Source organism: Oxyura jamaicensis, chromosome 2, assembly GCF_011077185.1.
Source record: "Oxyura jamaicensis isolate SHBP4307 breed ruddy duck chromosome 2, BPBGC_Ojam_1.0, whole genome shotgun sequence".
Taxonomy (NCBI): Eukaryota; Metazoa; Chordata; class Aves; order Anseriformes; family Anatidae; genus Oxyura; species Oxyura jamaicensis.
The window spans coordinates 59907467-59935055 of NC_048894.1; the positions used below are offsets into that span (position 1 = coordinate 59907467).

General features: G+C 38.8%; 1 protein-coding gene across 5 annotated transcripts in view; it reads right to left on the reverse strand.

The window, feature by feature from the left end:
• Positions 1-27589, reverse strand: part of POU6F2 (POU class 6 homeobox 2) — a 311497-nt gene that overhangs the window by 132578 nt on the left and 151330 nt on the right. The window lies entirely within an intron of this gene.

A 27589-nucleotide genomic window follows, 5' to 3' on the forward strand; every position in this document is an offset into this window, starting at 1 on the left:
CCATTCATTCATGTGTTTTTGTTTGCACTGTGCATTAAGTACTTGTTCTTCAAGCTACCCAGAATGATCTCCAAACATTTTTGTGTAAGAATGTTTATTATCAATGGGAATGTGTGAACATTTGTATACAGTTCTAAGTATTATATCTGAAGTTTATTGTCTTGTATTTAACTATACTGAACTTTATCCTCTGGTATACTGCTCTGTTACACAGTTCCAGTAGTGGAGATAAGGCAAGGAAGATGAAAAGTCAGTCCTTGGAATGACCTGCTGTGAGCACACTCTAAACTGTAACTTGATATCACTTTCACAATCATGTAAATATAAACTTCTTAGAATATTCAGTAAGAGACAGAAGACAAGCACTTGATTAAATATTGCAAAAAATGGCAAGTTTAAATACAATGGTCTACCCAACTTTTAATATTCAAGTTTAGGTTCAGTCAGTGCAGAGCTGAACAAATTCAGCACAAAACTTTTAATTAAGAGTGTTTGCCAACTCTGTATTGTCGGCACACAGGATCCTGTACAGCATGTACCTGTTGATTAGAATGATACCCGTATCCAGCAAGATAGTTATCAGAACAATAATGGACAGGCCACAGCAAGAGACAGTGGAATAAAATGTTTCCATAATAAAAAAAAAAAAAAAAAAAAAGTAAAAAAAAAAAAGTATCAAAAGTTCCTCTGTATTCAGTACATTCTGGAGGGCTACAGTATACTTGGTATTGATGAGCTTTCTGGCCTTGTCATGTTACGCTATACACTCTATTGCATATCTCATATGCTATCCAAACCATAAACTCATTTACCTTGCTCCTACTACTCTGGATAGAATGGCAGGCATCAAGCCTTCATAAGCCGATTGCGTCCTATTGCTTTTTAACATTTTGTTCTTCCTTGAGGAGCCACTGGGATAGATTAAATGGAAAGTTAACATATGAGAACTTTATAAAAAGGACTGTCCTATCCTGTGGCAGTTGGTGCTGGGGAAGAAGAGTTACAGTTAAAACAAACCAACAAACAAAAGTTTAAACAGTTGCAAATTTCTGCAAAACAACTGAATCTTCTATTCAAACACCAACCCAGGGAGTACCTGCAGGATGTTGTATTGCTGTCTGCATGAGAAAATTTGTATATCTCAGTTGTTCTCTTTGTTTGTTTTGTTGTTTTGTTTTGCCTCCCTCCTGTTCTCCCTACTTACAACACAGAACTAATTCCACTGACTTTTCCTTCTTGGTCTCTCCTCTGTACCTTCTTTTCAAGCAAGTGAATCTGCTGTGAATTCTCTCCTTGATTCTGCCCCTACTCTGTTCCTCCATTGTTGCATACTTTGGTTTGTAGAGGCATGTCAGAAACACTAGTAAATCACTAATAAAGATACATCTCTAAGTAAAATCTCATGATGATGAGACATCCTGGAAAGCTCCACTCTTTCTGTTACATCCATCTGTGCAACTTCACCTATTTGTACATCCTGTGTTTAGGGCCTTATCCAGCAGTCAATCCTTACATGCAAAATTTATCAGTGAGATTACTGTCAGACATCATTTTCTGAAGGAGGTCAGTGCTGGAGACTGGACATTAAGGTAGATGGATTCCTGGCCCAATGCAGTATAGCAGTTCCTGTATGCTTAGATTCACATTTTTCAGCTAGAATGCTGCTTTACTGCCACAGCAGTCTGCCAGACTGAACGTATGGAAGATGTTGTCTTACTGCATGCAACTGAAAATAACTTTCATGTACTATATACCTAACAGTGGTTGGTGTGCACTTAACAGAACTATGGTAAGTCTGGTCCCTGTCCCATCAGCCCCAGGCTGCTGATATAAAGGGTAGAGCCCTGTTAATCACAGCTAAGGAAGCTGTCCCAGGTTTATTTCTTTCTTTTCCCACAGAATTTACGCAGTGGTTCTGATCATAACTAGGTAGAGATGTTACTGTATATTGACCATTGACTTGGTCAGCTGCATAAACATTCAATGGCCTTATTACTTCCTTTCCAGGTATGGAAATACTAGAAAGGAATGATCAGTCTAGTTATCCTTTTTTTTGAGGGGTTAAAACTAATAAAATACATTTCTAGCATACTGGAGAATAGTTATATACCAGAAAAAGCCCAGTAACACATAGGGAGTAAAATACCTGAATCCCCTGCTTCCATTATCACTGAAAATTATTCCCTGGGAAAATTATTCCCAATGCGAATACTTCCCAGTGCAGAATTGTTCACACTGACAACATGGATATCGTACCCTCAGGAGTGCTGTGAGAGGCTTCTCCAGCAAGAACACGGAAGGAGCAGAGCGATCTTGCAGCTGTGATAATTCAGAGTCACCTACAGAGCTGCAGCTGTAGCATCCCCTTTGCTGGCTGGTGTTTTTCATATAATTTTGTGGCTATGAAATCATTCCCTAGATACAGGAAAATATTCACAGCATTATCTGAACACAAAGAAAATGATCCTAGATCTTCAATACAATTGGGTGAATTCCCTCTGATCTGTCTGTACAGGCCAACACAAATACATCACTCGGCTGGTGCTAAGACACATTAGGTGCTTGGCAGGTGGAAGATGGCATGTGATTTCACATGGTGTGCTGGAACTGACTCTTTTAAGCTTGAAACTGTTTGTTCTTTTGTTTACAGCCCAACCTAGTAATGCATTAGCAACTTGTGATAACATTCAATACACAAAATATTTTTGCATGGTAACAGCAGACTGGATGCCTGATCATTTGCTGCTGTGTCACAGCTCAGCAGTTCAGGCTGGTATTAAAGCAAAAGTTCAGGGATCTTGATCTACTGCACCTGCTTGACATAGCTGATCATTTTCTCTCTCTCTCTTTTTTTTTTTTTTTTCCACACAATATTCCTTGACTTTCTATCACTTTATGCTTCCAAACTCCTTTCTAAGGCAGAAGTCCCTGTGGTGGTTGGGGACCTAGGTTAATTACCCAGACAGGGAATGCCAAGGTATTCTTTCTTGCATTGTGGCATGGCCTTATTTAGTCACTGCTTTTTATACACTCTTTTTCTTTCCTGCTCCTAACAAGTTTTCATGTTTCTTACCAAGCCCTTTTGGGTTGTTTGCATTCACTGTTACACCTTCAGCTAATGGCTCTACATCAGTGATTCCTGAAGAGATGTCTCCCCCTGGCTCACCACTTTCCATTCAGTCTGCCCCATTTCTCCTGTCTTTAGGAGCCTACATGTTATTACAACTTACTATTTGCAAAACACAGAATTGATTCAGTCATATACATACATGATGATCTGCAGAGAAAGAAAAAGACAGATCCCTGCCGTGAGCAAATTACATTGTCAAAATTACTTCATTCCCTTCCCCATTTCTCAACACCATCATCACTCCTCCCCTGGCCTCCAACTTAATCTCTGTTTGTTCTTTTTTTCTGTCAAGAAGGTTTTGATTATGACTGACCTTCACCATTTTCTTTCTTTTTTACTGGGCAAAATTACCTTTCTCACCTCTGCATTTCTGACCACTTGTGACTATTTTTGGACTACGTCATCGTGTTTCTTTTTCCTGCATATTAGGAAGATACTCTGAGATCAACTACTGTTACTCTCCCCTTTCCCAAATCACTTCGCTTCTCTACTTCCACACAAAGTTTGTGACTTGTTATTTTCAAATCTCTCCTTAAGCTTGACTGTAATATTATTATTTTTTTTCAATATCCCCTATTCAGTTCTTGCCATCTAGTAATCTCCTTTTTAGGCTTTTCACCCTCAGAGTTCTGACTTCTCATCTTTTAGCCATCTACTCTTGTATTGGATAAGTTACCTAGTTAATGCTGTCCACTGAGTTTCCTGCTCTCAGTCTGGAAACTACTAAATAATCCCTGTTCCATGAAGGTGCAAACGAGAAGGTCCATACCTCACTCCAAGTCCCTCCTTCTTTAATCCTCTGCAGGGATCAACCACTTACTGTAACTACTGCATGAACTGTACCACTTTTGTGTTTTTTAATGGAGCTGCTAAAGTTGCTATGGTTTCAAAACAGTTAGGATGCCTCTTCCTTTAAATTTATGGAGTCTCAATCCCTGTTTTTTGTTTGGTGCAGTGCAAAGGTTGTAAAGTGCTTTACTGAAAAATGTGGTGTTACACAAATAACTAATAATGACAAGCAAAAGATAAGCAATAGAGAATATACTTGCACTTGGGCTAAATATGCTGTAGAAGTTTCATAAACAGCTATTATTAGTCTTCACGATAGCTGCGATCTCAGTAAAGAAACATATTAAATACATAAGTTAAGTGATACTGGAGATTGAATCACAAACATCAGCAAGTGCTGAATCACATCAAATGATGCTACTTATGTAGTAAAATGCTCAAGAAACAGCTGAACTTCAATTACCATTTCCTTGTACCTTTAATTTCCATGCAATAGGGATCATTTTCTCATTAGCAAAGCCCTGGTAGGAGTCTATTATAAACCTGTTAGTCATGGCAAGGTACTGTTGTCAGATGTATTTGTATTTAATATACAAAGGGAGGTAGGGGATGGATGTAACAAGAGACGAGTTATGGGGATAAATGTCTATGTTCACTTAGTGAAAAAAACACCACCACCAACAACAAAAAAACAGCAAACTGTCACAGTTTCTAAAACCTACAATTCTTTGACACAAGATGTATTCAATCTAAGAAGGAGTAACTTCAGTTTGTACCTCCTAGTGACTGGTGAAGATGAATTAACAGCTGGACATAATGCTGGTGAGTGGTAAGGCACCAGAGATCATGATCATAATGGGTTCCTGATGTCATATAAAGGACCAAACCTTCACTAATATTTGCAGCTGAGGATTCTGAAGACTGAAAGAATGTGAACAAATCCTAATTAAGAGAGAAACTAACATAGGAAAATTTTGATGAAAATCACCATTTGAAAGCAAAGGAAGGAGGACAATTTTGACTAAATGCTGCTCCTGTTTAACAACAAATCAAAGAGAGAAGTAAGAAAAAAAATCAAAAAGGAAAGAATAAAAAGAAAGCAACCAACACTAAATTAAAAGCTTATAACTAATTAAAAGTTTATTCTGTAGACAGCATGAAGAGCAGTAACAATAACATGATTTTAAAGGTATATTAGGAGTAAAAGAAATCCTAGTAATGTGCCAGGTCCATTATTAGAGAAAAGTGGTTAAACTTGTTAGAATTAAGCAGGAAAAAAAAAAAAAGAAAAGAAAACTATTCCACAAACAGGAAAGTTGATAACCTGACTCCAGTTCTAAGAAAATTAATGAAAAAACAGTACTGGATTCATTTAATTAAGAAACAGGAATATAAACATTGCTGAGCAATGAAAAACAGACTGAGTTGGACAAGCCTGACTACAATCTTCAAGAGAGCTACACGTTTGTTGGACAAAGCAACAGTGAAGACATTGTTGTGGTTTAACCCGGCCGGCAGCTAACCACCACACAGATGTTTGCTCACCTTCCCCCCTCCCTCTCTGGGATGGTGGAGAGAAACGGGAAAGTGAAGCCTGTGAGTTGAGATAAAGACAGTTTATTAAGGTAGGAAATAATAATAATAATAATAATAATAATAATAATAATAGTGTGTACGAGACAAGTGATGCACAATGCAATTGCTCACCACCCGCTGACCGATGACCAGCCTATCCCCAAGCAGCTGCCCCCCCACCTCGGCTAGCCACCCCTATATATTGTTCAGCATGACGTCAAATGGTATGGAATACCCCTTTGGCCAGTTTGGGTCAGCTGTCCTGGGTCTGTCCCCTCCCAGCTCTTGCTGCACCCCCAGCCTGGCCGCTGGCAGGACAGAGTGAGAAACTGAAAAGTCCTTGGCTTAGTGTAAGCACTGCTCTCTAACAATTAAAACATCAGCATGTTATCAGCATTCTTCTCATCGTAATCCAAAACATAGCACCCTACCAGCTACTAGGAGGAAAATTAACTCTGTCCTAACTGAAACCAGGATAGACACGAACTCTTTAGACTTCCTTTTTAGAAAATCAGCACTATACCATAACAATATAGTACATGTCAAATAGATTAAGAACTAGCTAACTGACAGTTTGACACTTGGGCATAATTCTCTGAAAGAGGTATTTTTAACAGTTTCCACTTGGATAAAAAGTAGAGACAGAAGAATACAACTGCCGCAAGGCCCAAAGGGGTTTACATTTCCATTCAAAATGTTTAATATTTTAATCCAACAGGAGAATAAATAATCACCATGTTAAAAGGGCAAATACTGGAAGGAACTGGGCAGTCATAAACATTAACCTGACGCATCTAGTAAGCTGCATCCAAATCCATTTTAATATGGTACAAAATGTACAGTGATATACCAATGGACAAGGTAACGTGTACTTCCAAATACAGGACTATTGGAAGCTAAAGCTGCTTATTTTAATACATTGCAGAGCTTCCAAGGAACAGCTGTTTCCAAAAGAACTGCTGGAATCAGAAACACTATGTACAAGAGAATGAGAGTGACATTATGGCTGTGTCAAAGTCACTGGTGAGAGAGGCAGAGAATCTTGTATTAAATTCCAGTGATCAAAGAAAAAAGTTCTTAGAAAGTTCTTGAAAAATAGTAGCGGTGTAGAAAGGAACAGCTGAAATGGTTAGAGAAAGTACACTGCTGTGACAGACTGGAAGAGCTTGACTTTACTCATCTGAAACAAAAACAAGCAAATGGTAAGTGGGGTCATTTGATTTCACTAAAAGATTATCTGAGCTATGCATAAGAAGCTGAATTCTAGGCATATACAAGCAAGAAATGAAGCAGCTTTTAAGTAATGAAGGCCACTGGAAAGAAGCTCTGTGGAAAACTGCATTTTTTCTGTTGCTCTGTATTCAAATTCATGATTCAATGCCTTTCTCAAAGAAACATGCTAACTAAGCTTTTACTAGTAAAACTCCAGAGTCTATTTGCTGAAAAACAAGAATATTTTGGACAGACTAACATTTCTTTTAGTAGTGAACACCTGAAATTATAAAACAAATTCAACTCTAAAGTACATTTTCTGGATAAGAAAGCATATTTATTATGTGCATCCAATGACAAAATGCAATACTAGCAACATTTTGGAGAAGCAAACCAAATCTCTCTAAAATATAACAGGGATTTTCCATTTTTTGTATAGATTTTGTGGAATAGCTCTAATGTAGAGAGGAGAAATTCATAGCAGTCTTTGGAAATCGGGGCACTGAGGCTGCTGTGCAGTTCTCCTGCTCAATCACTGAATTCACTTCACAGGAAAGAGTTTTTTTCCAGTGTTTTCAGAATAGTCGCCACATTATCATATGTCTAATTCACAACACATAAAATGCTTTGGAAATTGCTAAAAACTAGCACTTTTCTAATTACTCCAAACTCCTTTTGGAGCTTCAGTTATGGGATGAGGTAGACAGGACTGATGACTTACCTGCTCCTTAAAGAGGGAAGAAAAAAAAAACAAAAGCACACACACGCACATAAAAAAAAACAACAACAACACAAAGCAAACAAAAAAACCACGTGAATAGTTGTTGAATATAAAAGTAGGCAGCATACTCTTTAAAGCATTGAGTGAATTCAAAAGCATGGAGAGAGAATAAGTTTAAATCTGTGGCAGCCAGTTGCCATAGGCTGAAGGCATGCCTTTCTGCTGTCTGGTACAAATATGTCTGTATTTTGGAAAGAAAAAATGTCTCCTTTGCTATAGTTTTAGCTTGATATTAACATTAATATTTGATATAAATTCTTTTTTTTTTTTTTTAATTGAAAATTGAAATTTGCAGTCCCACGGTGGTTGCGTGCCACCTGTGACATACCAGACTGTCTAACTCCATTGTTTTACCAACAATTACTTAAAAATAAATTGTAGGAAATCTGAATTTGGTACCTGAAGAGTTAATCAAGCCTTAGCTGATATGGGGGAGTTTTTCCCTGCAGGTCCTCAGAGATAGTTGTAATTAATTTGATCTTCTCCAGTCATTAACTCAGATTCATAGTGAGCTTTCCACACACTGCTCTATTAATTCACTGGAGATCAGTTCTCAGGATTCATTTAGTTAAGCAGCACTGCTGGATTACATTTTAAAACCCTTTAAACTGGTTGTAATTGATGTCTGTTTATAGAAGCTTACTTTAATGGAGTCAACGTGAGATGAAAATCTACCATACTAGTCTGAGATAGTGCCTTGCTGTTTAAAGCATGTCTCCAGAGGCATCCAGTTAAATAAGAGACACTGCAAAATAAAATAAATTCCTCATTAATCACCAGCCTACTCTTGGCATTTTTAGAATAGTTTCTGGTCCTCCTGACTACAGGCACCTTGGAAACAAACCTAAAGTAGATCTTCACTGTGCAATAGCATGCACATTTATTAGGTATTAAGACTTGATCCTGAACCCAGCCAACAAAGCTCCTGTTGTCTTCAATAAAAAGTCAACAAGGGTGAATGTAAAGAGCAACTGTTGTCTTCCATTAAAATCTCCATGCACAATGGTTATACTGCTTATTGTCAGATAGCACCATGCTCTTCTGAAAGTCCTGGAGTAACAAGACATGGACAGTAGCACTCCATAAACTGCATTGTGCTGTTTCTGTTTATCTACTAAAACATGGGTCAGGTAGTACTGCTGCTTAAACAGCTTGACTTACATTTTAACTAGTTTGACTTGAATTTCTGTATTATGTGTAGCAACAGATAGTTACAGTAATGACATTTAAAGCAGAAAGCCTGAATATAGCCTGGTCAAAAATATATAGCTTGGAGCAATGAAACAAGATGAAGAGTCCTGTTTATTGTATTTTAGGCAGAAGACTGGAAATTCAACCAATCCACTGTGGGCTTTTAGCTTTATGCATTCTATTTCTACACATGGACTATCTCATACCTGATCACCTCAAAACAAAGACAGAGAGGAGCTTGGCTCCATCTGCATCTGTGTGGCTAGATATGACCTGTTTAACGCCATTCAAAATACCTAAAGTAATGTTTTCTGAAGTAGTTCATTGATCACAGATTCCCTATTTATGGGAAACTAATTTGAGACCACACACTCGATTTTCTTTCTAAGGACTCCGAATTTTAGCTGGAATGAAGAACGACTTCAGGCATTCATTTTCTCTGAAAATGAAACCTACGCTCTCTTAGTTTGCTATCCAAAAACCAGAAGCATCACAAACTAATATTCATCCAGAAAATAAAACAGGGCTTTGTGTTGGTCTCTATGACCACAGAAGAAAGATAAACCTATTATTAAATTATCTACTATTACATCTACTGTTATCTACTATTCATTTGTAACTTCTTTACAGGGCTGTTGTGAGGCTAAATTAATGGCTTTAAAAACTTACAAGATCCTTGGATGGAAGATGTTATTTAAATGCAAAATCAAACCATTGCATGACATGGAGAAGAGATTCATATCTTGCAGCACCCTTTTCTAGAATAATGTGCTTCAGATATCTCTGCCTTGTGCTAAAAATGCAAAGAAAAATGAGGTTTTTAGTAGGTTACTTTAGTAATAACTATTTTAATATTTACAGGGCCAGATTCTCTTTTGTTTTAGAGGCAGCAGTTTTGTATTGCTCTACGGGTAAACCCATACAGAAAATGGCCCTCAATGTGATAAATTTCTCCTATTTTTTCCTGCCATTTTATCTGGTAAGTTTTTTGTGTATGGGGGAAAATATCATGTATACCTTTTATCCACAAATGGTAAAGAGATGGAAACTACTGGATACACTTTTTTTTTTTTTTTTTTTTTCCCCCTCAAGCCCTAATTGCAGCAACATATTTACTCAGCATTCTTTAGGTCCACTCAATCACCCATACTTAAAGTATGGCTTGAGTGCATAGGGACAGTATGTGCTTTCACAAGAAGATGAGACAAATTGTTGCAATCTTCTTTAATGTGATCTCATACCAGATGAGCTGAACAATACTAGAGGAAGCCAATGGCAAACTTGACTGTTTTCTGCCAAATAAAAGTGAGGTGGAAATGGAGGTCGGTGATTTTCTTGGTGATAGTGTTCTTCTTGTCAGAAGTGAAAAGGAACTGGGGTGCTACTCACAGCAAATGCAGTGGGTAATTTTGTTAAGTATATGTTATTCACTGCAGCTTATAATATATATATATATAAAAAAAATGTTTGATTCTCCCAGATGGGAAAAAATCCACAAATAAGGCACAAGCAAGAAGTTACAAAATATAAGAAAGGGGTGGCTTGCACTTTCTAATATTTACCTTTCTATTTTTGTGGGATATGCCACCATCACAAAGTTGCTAATGACTTAATTCTGTTAACAGGTAGGGAACTATGCACCCCACATGACACAGAAACTGATGCACAGGATAATGCTTAAACTAGCTCAATGTATGCAACACACTGGGAGAGAGAAAACAAACATCTAACATTCATATCAGGGACTTGATCACAATGTGTCACCTCTGCAGTCACTGCATTGGAGCTTACTGCCACTAACATACTTCTGTTCCATTAACATGGAACTATGTTGAGGATGGAAGAATATTTTAAGTAGCCATAATAACTTGCATATCCAGATTGAGAGGCAGTGCCAGTGGTATGAGGCAACAAATCCCAGCAGGCAGACAGATGATCGACTTGGTTCACCTGTCTTGGACTGGGTGTGCAGTCTGTGAGCAATGCAAACGTGGTTTCAACACAGTTACACCACAGGACCAGGGGCAGGGTGCAAGCTGCTGGGAGATCCCAGTCTACACGAAGAAGGAAATTTCAAGGTCAGCATCAGAAGATGGCACGTGGACCTTAGCCCATCTGCAGTGGGATCCTAGCACTGACATTTCCTGTTTATGAACTACTCCAGGAACTCAGCATTCACCTGGCCATTGATCACTTCAGTGTGCATCTCCTGGGGTCACAAGCACTGGCCTGCAGAACAAACCCAGGCTGAAAGTTTTCAAAACCTTTCAGGCCCTCGGTAATCGATACTTTACTCCATTTATTTACCGCACACATGCTTCCCTCAAAGGACTGTTAATGGAAGCATTCCAGTTACAAACATCCCACTGAGGATCAAAAGTCTAGTTTGTTGCACAGGAGAGTAGTATCTTTAGCATTAACCAAGTGTGTCCAGTTTGTGTGTATGTTGGACATTTGCACCTCAAATCTGATAGCCCAGAATGTCCAGTTTGCCAGAATAAAACATGTTAGCTGCATGAAATTCCTGCTTGTAGTTCTCAGAAGACTTGACCAACATAGTTCATCTCGAAATAAACTGCTAGCATCAGTGAATTCATCTTCATGTCTTTTAGACAGCCTTTTGGGACTGTATCCCACTCCTACTCTATTGTTCTGTTTAAACCTATGCATGCATCACAGTGGGAAGAAATGGAAGATTAGGAATCAGTGGCTTTCACTCACATGCCAAAAATCACCTTTTTCACATGAACATCAGCTCTGTGAGTTTGAGTATAATTTAATATACTATGTTAGACCTACCACAGTTTCCACAGGGGGACTGGAAAGGGGAGACTTTTCACATCTCTGCATTTAAACACCTGAACTGCTCTTCCTATATGAGGACAGGTAAAGAGCAAGCCTCCCTCAGGTGGAGCACTGGTGCTGCTGCCTCTGACACTTGCTCTAATGCCTTAGGGACAGAGGAATGAACAGTAGGAAAATTTTGTTTCTTTGCTTGCTTTGTTGTGATGGAAGGGGAGCCTTTCCCAAACTTGTTTCCTGAAGAGCCAATTCAGTGAAGCAAAACTGGAAATTGAAGTGATATTTCTTGAGAGATTTAAAGTGCTGATGTTTATATGAAGGGTGGGAGAGAAGGGGAGTGAGGTTTACACTTCCATGCATGCTTCAGTTTTTTCTACAGGGAAGCCGCAGCATTACTGAAATAGGTGCAAAATAACATTGCTTTTTATTGTGGAAGAGAACAAGAGGAGTTATGGACTGCAAGAGAGTTTCCCTTTTCAGGAGATGTAATGCAGTGTTATACTGAAGTGAATATATCTTTCAAGTTTCAAATGTGAAAAACACTGCCATTTACTGCCCACAAGCCACAGAGCTCAGTGTGTAATAACAAATAGTTCTGTCTTCATCAATCCATAGTGTTCTCAACAATCCTGACCAAAGCTGCTTCTGGGTAATCATCAGAGTTTGATAAAGTGATTACTAGATAATGCTATCAAATAACTATCACGATTAAACAAGTTACATGAGTCTTGAAGCACTGGAGCAATTTACGTGAGGAATGAGTTTCTCCTTCAAATGGCTTAATAAAAATACATTAAACAAAATGGGGTTTGAACACTGTGTTGAAATTAGGTCAAGAAGAATTAAGTTTGCATTTTCTGAATAGCTACAAATACCACAAACTAGTTACCTACAGATAACGTAATTACTTTAACTGGCAGAATTGTTTCTCAGTCCCTTTTCTTTGGCATGTTGCTTCACTCCACGTGTGAAATCTGTAGCAAGGTTGTTACACCTGTCACTGTAGCTTTCTGCACACCTGGGCTATTTTATGACATTACAGATCTCCTCTTCTCTACCTAAAGTACAGACACACAAATCAGCCAGAATACAATTTGCAGCTATTCATGGTTTTTACATCCAAAATGTCAAAAGCTCTTAAACATAAGTTGAGCTCAAAGCCCCCATGTAATCTTGAGGTTGAGATGAAAGAATTAACAATCAGTTAGAGTGCTACTAATTCAGATTATATGGAAAATCAGATCGACCTGTGACAAGAAATATTTCCAGCAGCTGAAATGACCACCAAATAAATTGATGGTAATGTTTATAATGTACAATTCATAAATAGAAGGCAAAATATTTACAAACATGATTATCATGAAGATGGGAAGGACTTTGAATAAAGTCAGACAACAGAGATTCTAGGTTATCAAGGAAATCGTAAATATAAATAATTGATGGCTATCCCCTTTGTCACTGTCCTCTTGATGCCAGTCATATAAAGGCCGTTTAAGATCTTCTGGTACAACATCTTCCATAAAACAGATTAAAGATCAGTAATCTTCCAGCCGGAGAGAGACTTATCCTTGCCTTCTCCCCTTTGTTGAATTTAGTAATTTGCAGTTCTCCCATGCTTGTCTCAAGTTTAAGCAGCTTTTTCTTTGTTTTGAGGCTCTGTACAACCATGCTCCAGACTGAAATTCACATCTCAATTCTAACCATGTGTGCTTGTCACCCCCGTGGTACTGAATATCCCTTTCATGCCCTCCTTTGACTTCTTCTCCCAAGTGTTCCAAGTGTTTTCCATGACACAGAAACTAGTGTTTGAGCCCCAGATACTCTGTCTTCATCCTAGCCCATTCTCCAGACCCATGCTCTTGGACTCCAGCACCAAGCTAGCCCTGAAAAAATAATGTATTCTTTCTAAGGAAGCAACCGGTACTGTACATCCAAGCTATAACTCCTCTCCGCCTTCTGCACAATAACCCTTACAGAGCAGAGGCCCCCTTTTTATTTACATCTTGTACACTGTAAGCATTTAATGCATAAAATAAATAACAAGAGACATGCAGCTCTGCTGGGGTCAAGAGGGAGCACTGAAGAAGCCATATGCAGATAATCAAACTTGTATTGAGCAAGGTGGGGCTTCAACTTACGAAACAGTCAGAAAAGATAACTGGGGTGGAGGGGAGGAGACAGCCAACTCTTAATATTGACCCAGCAAAAGTTCAGGTGTGTCTTTAATTTTAAGGCTTTAAATAACCCGTCCGAGTACAAAGGCACTACCCATACCTGCATGACAGGCACTTTGATTCTCATCTGAGCAGCACAACTTCCTTTTGCCTGAACAAATCTTTTGGCTACCAGAAACTTATTTTAAAGACTTCAGGGACAGAGAAATTTACCACAGTCCTGTTTATTCAATGGTTAATTACCACAGCTATTATCAAAATGTGTCTTTTCACCTCATAACTTCAGCTTCCTGTCACTGAAAGCTATAGCTTTGTCTCTTAGACTGATTTATTATCTTTTACTGTAAGAACAAAAGCTTCCCTCATTTAGGCATTTGTAGGCTGTGATTAATTTTATCTTTTTACAGCTAGAGACATCAGACTTTATAAGTTTCCAGATGCAAAGCAAACTTTCCAGTCCTTCCGCCCCTTTTCTCCCTCTTTCCCACATCTTTGCCAATGTGACAGTTTCTGATGCGTCTATCAAAAGTGAGCAACAGTTTTTGTGTTATAAGCAGTGAAACAAACTCCCTTCCCTGTCTACTCATTGAAAAAGCTCCAGTTTTAAGTCAGTTAAAATAAAATAGTTTACATTGATTTAGTAAGCTTTCACTTCCCGTTTCACCATTCATTGTGACACATGCTCAGCCTTGGTCTCAGGCAGGATTAATCATTTAAAAAATAATGTTGCATGATGCTAAATTAAATGCCTCAATGCAGATGTGAGATTGTGCTTTAGTTCTTTGGTTGTTCTTTGATTGATTGTTTTACTGTTAGAGCTCTCAGAAGCTGGTGAGGGGCCTGGAGAACAAGTCTTACGAGGAGTGGCTGAGGGAGCTGGGGTTGTTCAGTCTGGAGAAGAGGAGGCTCAGGGGCGACCTTATTGCACTCTACAGGTACCTGAAGGGAGGCTGTAGCGAGGTGGGGGTTGGTCTATTCTCCCACATGCCTGGTGACAGGATGAGGGGGAATGGTACAAAGTTGCGCCAGGGGAGGTTTAGGTTGGCTATTAGGAAGAACTTCTTTACGGAAAGGGTTGTTAGGCATTGGAATGGGCTGCCCAGGGAAGTGGTGGAGTCACCATCCCTGGAGGTCTTTAAAAGACGTGTAGATGTAGAGCTTAGGGATATGGTTTAGCGGAAGACTTGTTAGTGTTAGGTCAGAGGTTGGACTCAGTGATCTTGGAGGTCTCTTCCAAACTAAATGATTCTGTGGTAACTTTGTGCAGATATGGGAAGACAGCCTTTATTATGCTGATAGCAAGTCATCCCCCTACTCCCTGACCAGGTTATCACCTGGCTCAGGGAGGTGACATAAGGCACAGAGCCTGCTCTCCACAAAGCAGCAGCCCATGCACCTTTGCTGCCTCATTGAAGAAAATGCACCATTTCCAGCAGGGCATCTGAAGCACAACCATCTTATTAGTCAACGTAAAGAACTGTGTCAAAGTTCATCAGATACATCTTCCACAAAAAGTACCAGTTAGGAAAAAACTAATTCCCATGCTTTATTTATTTACTAAATTAGCTTTTATATTATTTTACCCATGTTTCTGTTTTGATGGATAAACAGTATAGCATAGTAAGCAGCCCCAGGCCCTGGAACAAATAATAACAATTATAACAACAATAACAATAATAATAATAATACACAACCAAATACTTCTGTTTATTCAGGTGTGCATCTTATTTTCCAGAAAGTTACCATGAAAGCAAATAAAAGGTAAGGGGGTTATTAATCAAAAAGTCCTTATGTGGATCCATTTTGACACCTTTCTTATTTGAGTGATGTGGTTCAGTGTTTTTTTTTTAAATATTATTATTATTTATACATCACCACAGGTGGGCCTGATGCTTTACAGAGAACTAGAATGACAAGTCCCTGCCCTGAGGTGCTTACAGTCTAAATTAGATGTATAGAGTGAAAGATGATATCAAACACCAAAAAGAGGTGTGGAATAAGAGTGTTACAACAAGGAAAGAAGAGTACGTGCAGCCCCATGTTTCTAGTGCCTGGTTACTTCAGTTCCTAGATTTATATTTTGTATGATTATATGAAACCAATAAATTTAAAGACCAGGAATTAGAGGAGATGAATCAAAAAGTTAGGGAATAAAATAGGACTTATTAAGACCCAACAAAATAAGGGTAGTCTTCTTACCTATACTGGACTGTGTACCAGGTCCTACCAGTGGAATTATGATGGGAAGAGAGTTAAGAGAGGAAAACCACATTGACCTATCAATAAAAAGTTTTTATCAAATACTGACAGCACTCCAGAACATGGTAGGCTTATTTAGTTTGTGTTCTCTTAGAGGTAGGTGGAGCCATTTCAGAAATGAATTACTCTTTGGGAAACACACCAGCATTTAAAAAACAGGTACAAAACTTTTTTTGCCTCATGAAATTGTCATTAGGAAAACAAACAAACAAACAAACAACAAAAAAACCCAACCAACAAACAAAACACCATGAAGAACTTGGGTCTTTGAAACATTGCACTTTAATAGTTTTATAACTTCTTTGCCAGTGCAAAGAATCTCTCACTCAGTCTTTTCACAATGTCCTTGTAGGCTCCCTGCAACAGGAGGAAATCCACACAACTGTATCTTAGAAATCCACAAGACATTATGTGCAAAGGCACGTATTTATACTGCTATTACTGATGCTTATTTCCCTCTCTAATGTATGATACAGGTCCCCCAGGATATTCATGTAACAAATAAGCCATGTGCGGATGGGAGTCAGGGAAAAAGAGACAGGGTCTCAGTTCAACAAAAGCATAAGATTTACCATTTGGGGTCAAACCTATTTAATTCAATATACAGTCTCCAACTGTGGCCATTGGAAGACTTTTACAACATTTAAGGGCACTGTTAGAGTGATCCTTCTTTTGGTGCATCACCCCAGAACCCAGCAATCAGCAGTCAAGGGACTTCCTCAGCCTAAGGTCACATCTAAACCATTGAATCTAATTACCATGAAAAATCACTAAGTCAGCCCTTCATTAATTTATATAGTCCCATTTTGAACTCATTTATACTTTTTGTTTCCACAACTCTCTGTGGCTACAAGTTCCACAACTAAATTACACACTGTGAGAAAAAGTATGTCCTTCTGCATGTTTTGAAGTTATTCTCTGAGAACTACAGGGGGAGGCCCATGCTGAGTAACTCTTTAGTTAGTTTAGTTGTGCTAAGTAATTCATGAATTCATACATTTCTATACCCTTCTCTCTCTTTCCTCTTTTAAAAGTGAAGTCTACTGATCTAGTTAGTTTGCCTGGCATTCTCCAGTCTGATATCTTGATTGCCTGCTCTGGGTCTTTCTAGTTCCATTTGATCCTTTGTCAATAACCAAAATTGGGTAAGATATCCAACATGTGGGCAAAGCACATATATTAAAAGTAACATCAGGATGTTTTCTTTTTCCTTTTGCCCTATCCATTTCTTTCAAATAATTGCTAACATGTTAATGGTCCTTCCAAACAGGTCTCTTACTCCAGGCTGAAGCTGGTATGTCGCTTTTCTGAGATTTCTTATTGCTCATCACATGAAAGTGGCTTCATAGTAGAGAGCTAAAGTTGCAAAGTAGAAAAAAATAAACTGAGTATTGTTTTTACAGCCAGTTTGGTCTGGTTTACTTTTCGGTTAGTCCTACAGCAGTGTAAGATATACACACACATATATATATATACATATATTACCCACACAGGTGAGTGGCATCATGGCACCAGATCCAGATTCAGATTCTGATCCAAAACTAAACTGCTCTCCAGTTCTGAATGCTGTCTAAATCTGAAAAGCTGAATCTTTACTGTAACACATACAAGATGGGAAATCCAGAGCTGGATCCATGCAGTAAATTTATCCAAAGCTTAGCTTTAATAGTTTAACTTCTGTCATGTTTACTAAGGTTATGTAGTTCTTTATCTTGAAAATACTTCACTGATAGCAATGAGAGTATTCAAGAAGTAAGGAATTTCACAAGATAACTACAGCAGAAAGAAACTTCAAGACTTTAAATTGAAAAGTGTATCCACTTTACAATTACAATCATTCTTCTCAAGAATTTTCTCAATTTTAGAACTTGAATTAAAAAGAATCAAACACCTACTTTTTTTGAGAACAAAGTTGTAAGAACTGTTTAGCAAGCCCACACACATTCAATTATTTTAATCTTCAGTCATAAGTCAATACTTGCAGCACTTTAATCATTTTTGATTCTCTTCCTTGAACTCCCTTCAATTTATCAATGCCTTTTTAAATCCACATTTTGTAAAATTGAATGGAGTGATTTTTTTTTGAAGAAATGAGTGGTCATCAGCAATCTGCTCCAGTGAAAAATGATGAAGAAAAAATATACTTTTGAATAAAAAATAACTATTATTTCATGTTGTAGAAAATCAGCATTCCCCCCTTCCTCCAAATCAAATAAATATTTCATTAGAATTACATTCATTAAACTTTTTGATGCATTCATATGGATGTGAGATCTGGCTTTTGTTCTTGTGTTTGATTGGGTTTATTTTAATCTCTTAAACTGCATTAATGTGAAACTGATGGAGTCTTCACAGCACTCAGTGTCAATGAGAAGTCAGAATGAACCAGTCAAAATACTGGTAAACAGATGGGTAAGCATGGTCAGATCTGAATTACACCATAACTGCTGGAGTCAAGCAAATCCTAGCTGCAAGAAGCTTTAGGATTCTGTACCATTTTCTGCATTATTTAGAGACTGTCTAGCAAACAAATTAAGTTTGGGAAATTAAAAAAGTGGAAGCACTCAAGCAAATTATTATGTCCTATTTGTGCATACTGGTCTATGCACATTAAGATAGTTCTCTGACATTAAGGCCTGGTTTAGGGATATTTTGTTTCTGCAGCATGTGAACAGGCAGCAGTGAACAACCCTTCATCATCTTCCAAAGTGATGCTAATGGAAACCAAGCCTTAGTTAGGATCTCTGAAGGCAGCTCACTGCTTTCCCAGGCTAGACATGGACTCATGGTATGTAATACTACAAGACCAACTTAAAGAACCTTGGAAGGCAAAGGCAGGAACTGGAAGAAATGCTCACTGTAGGAGAAGATCAGGTTTGAGACCACCTTAGGCACCCAAAGGGGCACAGGTCTATGTGACCTGATGGGATGCATCCATGCGTCCTGAGGGAACTGGTGAATGAAGATACTAAACCACTGTCCATCATAATTGAAAAGTTGTGGCAATCCAGTGAAGTTTGCAGAGACTGGAAAAGGGGAAGCACAATCCCCATTTTTAAAAAGGGAAAAAATAAAGACCTGGGGAAGTACAGGCCAGTCAATCTCATCTCTGTGCCCAGCAAGATCATGGAGCAGATTCTCCTGGAAACTATGTTAAAGCACACAGAGAATAGAGAGGTGACTGGGGACAGCCAGCATGACTTCACTAAGAACAAATCACACCCAACAAATCTGGTGGCCTTCTACAACAACATTACGGCATTAGTGGATAAGGGAAGAGCACCTGATGTCATCCACTTGGACTTGTGCAAAGCATTTGACACTGTCCTGTACAACATCCTTGTCTCTAAACTGGAAACACATGGATTTGACAGATGGACAGCTTGGTGAATAAGGAATTGGCTGGATGGTTGCACTCAAAGAGTTGTAGTTAACAGCTCAATGTCCAGATGGAGACCAGTGATGACCGTTGTTCCTCAGGGGTCAGTATCAGGACCAATACTATTTAACATATTTGTCAGTGTCATAGACAGAGCAATTGAGTGCACCCTCAGCAGGTTTGGGGATGACACCAAGATGTGTGGTGCAATCAACATGGTGGAGGGAAGGGATGCCATCCAGAGGGAGCTTGGAAGGCCAGAGGGAGCTTGGAAGGCCTGAGAGGTGAGCCTGTGCAAACCTCATGAAGTTCAACAAGGCCAAGTGCATGAGAATAACATATCTGGAAATATAAACATACTTGTATACTCCTCCCTGTTACTTACTTAAAACTGACTGGAAAAATAACACATTAGAAGAAGCATGAGTAGTTCAGGATTACAGCACAGATTTGGGAGCTGAAGTTACTCTCCACTTTGTTACTGGTACATCTATGACCACAGATATTTCTGATGTACTCACCACTTGAGGCATTTCTCAAGATGGTCAGCTAAAAAATGAGGCATTTGGAGATTGTAGCTTTCACTTCACTGTCTTTTTTGTTATTTTATTTATCCAAAGTGTGAGCATAAGCCCATGTTTGCAAAGAGCTCTGAGAATCTGGAGAGGAAATCCTTTTGCACAAAAGAAATGGCCACTTTTGTACTCAGTAAAAAATATTTCTAAAATATATGTTGACACTTTGGACCAAATTTACCCCATCTAGCTCCATGCACCTGAGTTTGTCTTAGATGCTGCTGATAGCTAGTGGAAAATCACAGTCACTTGTGAGCTACTTGCATCTCAGTCAGTTTATTCAGTTTCTGTGGGTGCCTCTATGTGTGTTTTAACTCTAGGTGGCACTTTACATTCCCTAAATACATGCCTTATGTAAAGACAGGTGGTAAGAACCATGGCATTTGTGTCCTTTAAACTGACTTGGAAATTTCAGTCCCCTTTCAACAGACAATGCAAGGCTGATAAACTTTTCAAGCCAGGAAATGGCTGCAGTGACACTACCTCTGGGATTACGAGGAGCCATCTGCAGGCATTTTGACTCAAGGATTTACTAGAGACTAAATGTATTGCTCACCTTCAATTTCAGTTCTAGCACTGCCCCATCCTTCTCAGTGTTCCTAGAGAAGAAGAAAAATACCTGAAGAATTCACTGCTGCACCTCAGTCAGGTATTTGCTCTTATGTGAGGTGAGAAGATGGATTTCAAACCTGGTGTGAGGGAAAAAGGCTCTGTCTGAGCATATATCTACTTATCCAGATATTGCTAACGCCACTCAGGCTTCCAGGAAAAGACTTATTTCTTTGAAGGTGGACTATGCTGATCTTAAATTGGACATGTCTATATTACTTCCTGCAAAACTGCGTATCCTTTTTGAGGGGCATAAATTTCTTTTTTTATGACTACGACAATGCAAAGCAATTTTAAATGCCCAGAGGAGAGAACTAGAAAAGACGAATGGAAAGGAATTGAATGATTCATTAGACTCCAAAGAAGATTTGATGAGGAATTCTATAATTCTGGACTTTTACTTTAATTGTGTCTCTCTTTATTACTTTTTCCCCTTCTTTACCTTCATGGAGCTTCATAAAAAATATAATTTTTAAGAGCTCCTTATCTTGCAGTACACAGTAAGAAATATAACACTGGTTGTTCTGTTTGGACAGTACATTTGGGTTTTGAGGTTGGTGATTTATTGGTCTTCTCAGGTACTAACTATACCTGTATACCTAGAAAGTCCTGATTCCTGTTTCGGTAAAATTATGCCTTTGGTATAAATTTCTTACTATTTTTGAACTTTATAGCATTTTCTATAGGTAGGAGATGAGTGCTATGACCTCTCTGCTTATTTGCTCAGGTGTTGACTAAAACCTCTTCTCTCTCACATCGCTCCAAGGCATGAGTGCTACTGAAATCAATGGAGTTGTTTCAGACTTACACTCACTGACCTGTGAGTACAATCTCGCCAGTGTCTGTGTTCAAGTATTCTTGTGGACATTGTTGAGTTTTAGATCCAACTATGAACTTTATCATAAAATTTTCAGTTTACATTTTGGAGGTCTGAGATTTTAATTGATACAATAACTCTGCATACCAGACACTCAGTTGCTACAAACAGAATTCTACCAATTTATATGAGGTGGGATTCTAGCCTCCTAATTACCAATCTGATTTAATTCCATTTCAATTGGCTTTTGTTCAGTCTCACAGGATGACTGTAAAATAACTTTTCTGGTGCCTGTTCTCTTTGCCTTTCCATCAAACATTTAGCTGATTTCTATGTTCTCTACTACTTTAGACTAAGCACATCTGCTATTCAAACTGTTGCATTAAAGGATACTTATCAGAGTCAAGCATTTGCCTGTTTCAGAGCACTGCTAAAGGCTTTCACTTAGGTAGTTTCACAAAGTTGAATGTATTTAATAAGGTGACAGACATAACAGATTTGGAATTGCCACAGCATTGCTAATATATGATAACAGTGTTAACAAAATGCTATCCCAAGTATTCCTCACCAAAAGGTGGAGGTGCAGAGCTTACAAAGAAGGCGTCCCTGTCTTGGTGGAGAGGAAAGGAGGAAAGGAGCACAGCCCGTCAACTGCCTCTTATGGTTTTCCAATTTCTATGCCCCAGTTTTTTCTTTTTTTTTCTTTTTTTTTTTTCTTTTTTTTTCTTTTTTTTTCTAACACTAACTCTCCTTTTATATCTTAACCTTGACTTCAGCAAGGCTTTTGACACCGTTTCCCACAGCATTCTCCTCAAGAAACTGGCTGCTCTTGGCTTGGACTGGCGCACGCTTCGTTGGGTTAGAAACTGGCTGGATAGCCGGGCCCAAAGATTCGTGGTAAATGGAGTCAAATCCAGTTGGAGGCCGGTCACTAGTGGAGTTCCCCAGGGCTCAGTGCTGGGGCCGGTCCTCTTCAATATCTTCATTGATGATCTGGATGAGGGCATTGAGTGCACCCTCAGCAAGTTTGCAGATGACACCAAGTTAGGTGCGTGTGTCGATCTGCTCGAGGGTAGGAAGGCTCTGCAGGAGGATATGGACAGGGCGGACCAATGGGCTAAGGCCAACGGTATGAAGTTCAACAAGGCCAAGTGCCGGGTTCTGTACCTGGGGCACAACAAACCCAAGTAGTGCTACAGGATGGGAGATGAATGGTTAGAAAGCTGCCTGTCAGAGAAGGACCTGGGAGTATAGGTTGATAGTCGGCTGAATATGAGCCAGCAGTGTGCTCAGGTGGCCAAGAAGGCCAACAGCATCCTGGCCTGTATAAGAAACAGTGTGGCCAGCAGGGCCAGGGAAGTGATCGTCCCCTTGTACTCGGCTCTGGTGAGGCCGCACCTCGAGTACTGTGTTCAGTTTTGGGCCCCTCGCTACAAGAAGGACATCGAGGTGCTCGAGCGAGTCCAGAGAAGGGCTACGAAGCTGGTGAGGGGCCTGGAGAACAAGTCTTACGAGGAGCGGCTGAGGGAGCTGGGCTTGTTCAGCCTGGAGAAAAGGAGGCTCAGGGGTGACCTTATCGCTCTCTACAGGTACCTGAAGGGAGGCTGTAGCGAGGTGACGGTTGGTCTGTTCTTCCATGTGCCTGGTGACAGGACAAGCGGGAATGGGCTTAAGTTGCACCAGGGGAGTTTTAGGTTGGATGTTAGGAAGAACTTCTTTACGGAAAGGGTTGTTAGGCATTGGAATGGGCTGCCCAGGGAAGTGGTGGAGTCACCATCCCTGGAGGTCTTTAAAAGACGTGTAGATGTAGAGCTTAGGGATATGGTTTAGTGGGGACTGTTAGTGTTAGGTCAGAGGTTGGACTTGATGATCTTGAGGTCTCTTCCAACCTAGAAATTCTGTGATTCTGTGATTCTGTGATTCTTATCTGTTCCTCCCCAGGGTGACATTTAGCATGACTTGCGTGGAGAATCAAGTAGTCACATAGTCACATATGTTTAGCATGTACTTCATTAAGCTCATTATGATATTCAGGGGTGTGAACTTTAATATTCATTTCACAAATAACAAAGTGAAAGGTTTCACTCCAGGCACTGTGGCCTTCAAGATTCTTTTTTGCCGCCACAACAGAACTGTCCTGCCACCACAAGACTCACATGCCATGTTTGCAGACCTCCATCCACAAAGTTTGTATAAGAGATAAGCAAGAACAAGCTTCTCAACTCCCCTTTGCCCAATGCTGGTTCTTATCGGTGACACTAAGTCTGACTCTGCTTCATAAAAACATAAGTAGCCAAATGCTAAAAGAGTCTGTCTTAACATTGGAAATTAGAAAACAAATTAAGTATTCTAATTTCATGTTTATAAACTGTGAACAGTTGAGCAGAGACATGAATTATTCACACGTGCGGACACCATATGCATAAATTATCCCAAAGCATTCTGTCGGATCACCCAGCACCTGAGAAGAGCACGATGGGAAAGATTTTTCTTTCCTAAAAGAAATGCAGAGCTAGAAAAAGGTATATAGGTGCACTTGCCCCTGGATTACGTTTTCTAAAGTGACTTTTGCTACTCTATGCCGAGTTCCAGGAAACAACAGGAAACAACAGTCCCTTCTCTGCTCCTCATTGCTTTCTTACCCCTGCAAAATTTTCCTACATTTTCCAAGCCGCTTTTCATCTCATCGAGAATATTTCCCTGAGTAACTTTATTATTAAAAATCCTTTGATTCTTTTTTCACAAGTTCTACCACCTAAATTTTCAGAGAACCCATGCCATTTGTCCTTCCTTCTCAGCAAAACATTTTTACACTTTTTTTTTTTTTTTTCATTTTACAAATAACATGGTCAACATGTGATTTCAAAGAATCATCATCTTTGCATTTGCTGAAGTGTAAGTAGAGTGCAGTCCTCAAAGTTCATGCATGGCTAAAATTTCTGTAAATTTACTAGTATTTTCAAATCAGCTAGGAGAAAGCAAGGAACAAATAGTTACAATACTTCAACAGTGACCCTTTCTGAAACAATCTAACAATAGGCTTGTTTTAGTTGACCATTTTCTTGTCAAGCACTGAAACATAATTTTCTTCCCCCTCATTACTACTTAGGTAATTCAGAAAACCATTGACATGGTTTACCTATGAATATATTTTCTCAGTGTGACTCAGTAGAACTGCTCCTCTCCTTAATATTTGGTAGGCCCTTATGAAAGCATTTGCATGGTCAAGAGTCTGTGTGTAAATCTATAGCTATACAGATAGACATACCTCTCTAGGTACAAGTGTAAGAATAATTATATTTGGTATTAAATCGAGCAAACTTACATAGGATGTAGCTCTAGGACTACCCCATTTTAACTAGTAGTCAATGTCACAAATTTAAAAATACTTATGGGGTTTTACAACAGGTGAACTACTGCTCTTATATGCTTCCTGACACCAATAAATCTGAGCAAAACCTCTACTAGTATAAAGAACAGCACCAGATTTCTGAAAGTCACCTTTCATTCAGTTAACCAAGAAGCAATTTAATAATTAAGGTATTTAAAGTTCACTTAGATCATTAAAAAGTTCCTTTCTAATGGCATTCACCATTATTCTGTAACACTGTGAAAAAACTCCTTTGTCTGAACAGGGGTACAGAAAGTGAAATACCACAATGTACAGAGGCAAAATATGTAGTTATCTAAACAGGTCCACAGGAAGCAGCCACCTGGATCCTAGGCTTTCAGCTGGATTCAGAGAGGATCCAAATTTCATCTCACATTTGCTGATGAATCCATATTTTCTTTGTTTTCACCTGAACTGTAGTTGCTGGTACAAGAGCCATAGCATGCAAGCTATTCAGTAAACATGGTCACTCACCTCAGTGATTTTAAAAACAACAACCACCTCCCCGTACCACTCCTCTACTTCTGCCTCTACCAGTCGCACGAATGGAGAGCCTATGGATAGCAGCAGTAGCAGATGGCAATAGGCAGGAAACCCTTCATTTTGCTTCTGAAAGTGTAGTGTTCATATAAAGAACCCAGCTTTCCACTCATCAGAGCTGAAGGAAGGCTACAATGCTCAGGTAGAAACCTGCTGGTCTAGAATAACTAAAATTCATTTTAGAGGAAAGTTAGCCATTCTGAATGTGCCACTTAATGCCTCTCAAATAATGGGACCCATTGCCTACACTGGAATTGGGCTAGCAGTTTATGTGGGAGAAGATGCAAAACTCATCCCACAACTGCAAAGCTAGGTAGATAGTCTTCAACTTTTGTCTATTATGATACTTAGCGTTTTTTACACAGCCTTCCTAGAACAAACATAGGGACACAACTTAACTCTTTTTAGCTTTTTTCTTAGCAAATCAGCTAAGATATTTTAAATGCTCCCTCCCTGTTCTGAAATCTGTATGTTTATGTTTGTGGGACAGCCTTAAAAATGCTCTAAGGTTTCCTTCCACCAAGAAAATACAAACATCTTCACTTACAGTCCTTTTATAAACTGCCCGTTAATTCAAATGCCTAAACATTTATTTAAAAGCCAAATTTTAGCTGCATTTGGGAATCTCACCATTTCAATTTCTATTATCACCCTGCAATTTCCTATTAGAACTGTCAGCATTTTGTTCTTTTTTCAGTACAACTTTTAATGCTTTACTTGACTACCAGAATTTTTGTAGGGTGAACAACATTAACATTATTTGCTTATGAGGGCATATGTGAGCCTGTGTATGTCCATATGTTTATACACACATGCATTTTCCATACCTCTAACTCCTGGAACTACTCAAAATCCCAAACATACTCTTGTCCTAGACTTGTGATTCTTGCCATTGCAGACTCATTAACAGGCTTCTGTAGTGATGCTCATGTATGCAATGTTACACTCACTGTCCTTTTGTAAAAAATAAAAAACAACAAAAAAAACCTCTTTTCAGCGCACTGCATTACACCATAATAGTATAATTCCTTTGATTACAAACCAAACGAGAAGAAAAGCACCCACACCCTCATCTTCTGAGATACACTCAATTTCAAATAAAAGTAATAGTTATTTCACAACTGTGCCTTTTAGAGAAAAATAATGCTCACACAGTCTCTGTATTCAGATCAGTACATTATTGCAAACTCAAGATAGAAGACAGACAGGGGTGGGAGGGAAGAAGAAAAATTTAAAATACTCCTTCTGACCAGGTATATATATTTTCTCCTAGCAGAGCATTTTCAAATGAAAAAATATGACTCTCTTTTAATGCACTGAACACCAATCTGGCTATACTACAGACTAACTGCTACTATTTAACCATTAAACATTTATCTGGATTCTGCATAAATAGAAATAGAAGCAGTGTTTCCAACATCTGTCGTTGTTGGAATAATCATGTTGCTGTGCAATGATTATGTTGGGATCCTTTTACAAAATGAAAACAGTATTCATTCGCAATTATTCATTACAATAGGGCCTGCTCTCTTCCTGTGATAGTTATTTAAAATGAAACAGCTCTCTCGTTTTCACTGACTAAAACTGGCTTATCAGTGAGATTTTCGGTTACAGATAAATTTTCCTCTGGGTCAATTCAACTTAATTTTAAGGGGTTTCATTGCATTACATTATAAATTAATTACATCAGTTGCCTGCGGTTTAATGCACTTTAACGAATAATTAATGCACTGCTTCAATTCTCAGTGAGAAATTACTCCTCATACTGTTATTTCAGACTCATGCTGGTTAGGATTACTCTTCTGTCTTGTTCCATTGACATGATCCCATAACAGGATGAACGTATTCTGAGCTAAACATTTAAACAATAAAAGGGAGAGAATGAGTGACTACGGGAATATTAATGAGCACGGGAACTTCAGTAGGGCAACAAGATGAAAATAACATTGCTATTAAGGAATGTTTTCACTCCTGCCTGTCTATCACAGGGCCAAATCTTTAGATAAGGGTTTTTCAGCATGAGACAAGATGTTATCAAATGCTGTTGTACAATATTTAGTCTCAAGGGCTGACTTAAAAGAAATGGCATCAACTATAAAACAAAAAACATACCACCACCAATGAAAAGTGGAAGGTGAGTACAGCAAATGGTTGTAGTTTGCTACACAGTTATTATCACAGCTTTGCTCTTCCATAGAGCTGATTTTTATCTGGACTGGATATCAGTGGTAAGGATACTTTATGTCTATACGTCTGTGTGCGCGCATGTGCATATTCCTTCCCTACAAGGGGAACGTGAAAGTGTAGGGGGGGCAGAGAGAGTATAAAATTGAATGCAGGCTGCCAAGATTGAAATGATATTTGT